Source organism: Octopus bimaculoides, chromosome 3 (assembly GCF_046866305.1).
Source record: "Octopus bimaculoides isolate indiv1 chromosome 3, ASM4686630v1, whole genome shotgun sequence".
Classification (NCBI taxonomy): Eukaryota; Metazoa; Mollusca; class Cephalopoda; order Octopoda; family Octopodidae; genus Octopus; species Octopus bimaculoides.
The window spans coordinates 153,615,040-153,620,039 of record NC_142930.1 but is presented as its reverse complement, the minus strand read 5'-3'; positions in this window follow the sequence as shown (position 1 = coordinate 153,620,039).

The following is a 5,000-nucleotide window of genomic DNA, read 5'->3' as shown; positions in this document are numbered from 1 at the left end:
TTCTTTTACCGACTTGTCTTTTTAAATACTTCAATTGTATTCTTGAGGAGGCATGAACATCACTTAATCTTATTTTTATAATACTAATGATTGTGCCGATATAGGAGTGGCTGTGTGGTAAATAGCTTGCTTGCCAACCACATGGTTCTGGGTTCAGTTCCACTGCGTGGCACCTTGGGCCAATGTCTTCTACTATAGCCTCGGGCCGACCAAAGCCTTGTGAGTGGATTTGGTAGACGGAAACTGAAAGAAGCCCGTCGTATATATGTATATGTATATATATATATATGTGTGTTTCTGTGTCTGTGCTTGCCCCCCCCCCCCCCAACATCGCTTGACCACCGATGCTGGTGTGTTTACGTCCCCGTAACTTAGCGGTTCGACAAAAGAGACCTATAGAATAAGTACTAGGCTTACAAAGAATAAGTCCTGGGGTCGATTTGCTCGACTAAAGGCAGTGCTCCAGCATGGCCGCAGTCAAATGACTGAAACAAGTAAAAGAGTAAAGCGTAAAAGAGAGAGTTTGTATTTTGTCAAGGGCAATTTTCCTTTTCATCCTCTCAACATCGATAAAATAAAGTACCAGTCGATTAGCCTCCTCTACCCAGAACTGCTGGTTTTGTGCCTAAATTAAAAGCAATTAGCTTCTAACGATTCTGTTTGTTATTGCGTTACTTAGCCTGTCGGTAACGCTTTAACATAATTGGAGAAAAAGAGGGGGAAAAGAAAGGAGAGAGAAAATAAGGAAGGGAGAAAAGAGGGAGAGGGAAGCGTATATGACGTGAGGTAGAGGGAATGTAAATGTAACGCTTTCACGTGATTAGTTGAAAGGAAAGAGAGGAGAAAGAAAAAGGGGAGAGAAAAAGAGGTTAAGGCGAAGACTGAGACAGAAAGAGGGGAAAAGAAAGAGAGTGAGAGACAAGCGTCCATGATGTGAGGTAGGGGGAACGTAATATTTATCTTGTGGTTAAAAAAGTTAGTTAAAGGAAGAGGAGGAGAGTTAAAAAAATATAATTTTAGCAGGGGTGTGATGTTCTGATAGTGAGGTTAAAGAAGGCAGACAGAGAGGGGAGAGAGAGAGAGGGAGAGAGAGAGAGAGAGAGAGAGAGAGAAGATGATGATATCACCAATCACTCAACACATGCACGTAAGTGCAATTCCGTGAAATATCCTTTTCTGCTCTAGGCATAAGGCCCGAAAGTTTTGGGGTGGGAGCCAGTCGATTAGATCGACCCCAGTACGCAACTGTTATTTAATTTATCGACCCCGAAAGGATGAAAGGCAAAGTCGACCTCGGCAGAATTTGAATTCAGAACGTAACGGCAGACAAAATACCTATTTCTATTTCTTTACTGCCCACAAGGGGCTACACACAGAGGGGACAAACAAGAACAGACAAACGGATTAAATCGATTATAACGACCCCAGTGCGTAACTGGTACTTAATTTATCGACCCCGAAAGGATGAAAGGCAAAGTCGACCTCGGCGGAATTTGAACTCAGAACGCAGTGGCAGACGAAATACCGCTAAGCAGTTCGCCCGGTGTGCTAACATTTCTGCCAGCTCGCCGCCTTAATTCCGTGAAACATTCACGCTTATTTACGTAGCAGATATATGCAATTTAACTAAAGGTTGTATCATATGTACGAGATACTTTTTTTTTTTTTCTTTATGGGAAAAATGGAAAAAATAAGAGTGAACATTTATTTTATGAGCGCTGTGTATTAAGTCTATAAAATTGTACATAAAGTATATAAAGTGCATTAAGTAATCATCGAATTCCAATTTCTTTCACTTTTCAAGGAGCAATCATCGTATTCCAATTTTTTCACTTTTCACTTTTCACTTCCATGAAATATTCACGGGTCCCGCTAGTTATTATTATTATTATTGTTGTTGTTGTTAGTAATAATAATAATAATAATAATAATAATAATAATAATAATAATAATAACAACACAGTGAGCTGGCAAAATCGTTAGCACGCCGAGCGAAATACTTAGCGACACTTTCGTCTGTCTGCATTTTCTGAGTTCAAAACCGCAGGAGTCGACTTTGCCTTCTAACCTTTCAGGGTTACTTGTGAAACACTGGGTTGATGTAATCGTCTACCCCTCTCCCTAAATTTCAGCCCTTGTGCCTATAGTGAAAAGGCTTATCATTATCATTATTATTATTATATATATATATATATATATGTAAACAGACATACATATATACTCATATGTATATGATTATACGTATATGTGTCTCTGCGTTGCCTTCTTCACGCTGTAGACAACCGGCAAACTTCGAAGTTTCTGTCAATAAAATTACAGAAAATATCTATTATTTTCGGGAGTACTTTATTCAATTAATGTTTGCTGTTTTTTTTTTTTTTTGCTGCCTATAAAAATCTCCTTGAACTATGTAACACGTGATTGTGTGTTCGTGCGCGTGTGTACACACACACACACACACACACACACTCACACACACATAAATATTGAGAAGTGTGGGGGAAAAGAAGCAGCGAGGTGTCTGCAGAAGAATATGAATAAGCAGAGGGGAGCGGGTGATTGAATGTAAACAAAACAGAGAGCGAAGAGCAGGGAGGGGTATACAAGAAATAGAGCGAGATAGTTAAAGGTACTTGTGTGTGTGTGTGTGTGTGTGTGTGTGTGTGTGTGTGTGCGTAAGAGTATGAATGGTAACGAAAAGAGAGCTTGCTTTTTTTATATAGAATGAAAAGAGAATAATAAAACATGAATGAGTTGTTTGGATAATTCCAAGTCAATTGTGTTGTCCTATTTAACGCTCGTCAATCAAGGTGCATTACTGTTTCTTAAGTGGGCATGGGGACCATTAACAAAAACGAAGAAAAACAAAAAAAAAACAAAACAAAAAAATAAATAAAATAAAAACAGGAGGACAAGGGTTGTAGCTGAAAACTGGTCGGGCTTTAGTGAGGTTAAGAGATGTAGTGGGATTTGTGATTGAGGAAACAACCTTATGAAGATACGTACACGACTTCATACCTGTATATACATACATACATACATACATACATACATACATACAAACAATGTGTATATGTATATGTATATATGTGTGTGTTTGTATATATATGTATATATATGTGTGTGTATATATATAAATATATATACACACACATACTCTTACACATATGTATACATGTGTATGTAGTATGTATGTAGTACGAGTATATATATATGTATATATATATATATATGTGTGTGTGTGTGTGTGTGTGTGTGTGTGTGTGTATGTATATGTATGTATATGTATATATATATATATATATATATATATATATATATATATATATATATATATATATATATATATATATATGCAAGCGCATTACACGCTTGCATTGTTCATATGAGAACATGCATTTATACTGCTATAAACACATACATATATTTACATAGATGTAGATATATATATATGTATGTATGTATGTATGTATGTATGTATACACACATGCATGCATACATACATACATTGTAGTGTAGTGTGTGAATATTATATGTGAACTTGAGTATGTTTGTGAGTGCGCTTTTCAGTATGAATGTGTGCGTGTATGTGTGTGTGTGTGCACAGTGGTGAATCGTGGTTGAGAGATAAGCTTGTGGGGAAAGGTGGTAGAATAACTGGGATACTATATTTAGCATTAATCACACCAGAGGACGGCGGAGGTTCATCTGCTAGGGTAGGGCTTAGTTTTGAAGTATCGGGAGATGTCGAGGATCTTGTATGGAAAGGAGTAACACTTTCGGATTACTTAGTAAAAGGCCCTTAGTGAACGGGAAGAGGTAAGCGAAAGTGCTGCATGAATTAAGTTGGAAAAATAATAGCGAGGATTTGACACCAGCTATTATTTTCCAACTTAATCTATAACTAACATTTGGGTTATTAAGCTCCCAAATGTACCTCGAGAGGGAAGTGACGTTATATCTAACAGAGAGCGGAAGGAATATATTGGTGGACGTGGAACTTAGTATATGTGCAGTGAGGCTTATATAGGTGTTGGTATTATTAGGGATGACTACATTACGTTGGTAAATGCTATACACATCTAAATATTTATAATTTAGGTGTCAGTGGAGTGAGTGAGAATAATTACAATTAAGTTTCCTGGATAGGGAAAATATTGTTAGAGGGTTGGGAACAATGATTACTTGGGCGAAGCTTTGTGTAGTAAGCATGAGAACTTGATATGTATTTAAAAAAATATTCTATAGCACTGATGTTTCGGGAAAAGTGTTTTTTTGTTTCTTTTAGCGAAATAAAGAATATTCTGGCCATGGGTACAGCTATTGATATATTAAAAGCGGGGTTGAATCAAGGAATGTCGCTCTTACATTTACGGTTGATATTGGTTCTGGTAGAGAGTACCGTGTACTGCAATTTTTGTTTTGTCTGTAGCCGCTCTGATGTAGTTCCCAATAATTATAATCTAGAGAATCCCTAAAGATTGCTTTCTAAGCCGATAATTTAGAAAATCCGAGGGAAATGTTCTTAACTAGATTACTAATTATATTCCTTTAGCGGTTTGAGTGTATGTCGATGTTGTTGACGGATTCGTTTGGGTTCATAGTAGTGTTTATAAAGACAGGAGGAGTGGTCTAGAATGACGCCGAGGATATTAACAACTATCAAATTCTGTTCTATAGTTACTACTAAGCCGAAGTCCTTGAAGGTTAATATAAGTCAATCTTTATTTGCTTTGCGGATTGGACAATGTAGTTTTTTTAGTGACAAGAGTCCTTCGTCGCGATAAAGTCCTCTGATAATGTAAGGAAATTTAACTTTTAGATAGTACAGCGGAATCAATCCCATGAAATCTATAAGCTTATTGGAGTTAGGGGCATTCATGCTCATAACAAAGGAAGTAAATAAAGATGGAATTCTCAAAAACGTATGGTTTTTCACTCCCGGAGAATTAAATCAATATCGTCGTACAGTATGTCAGACAACGAGGGTATCCACTGGC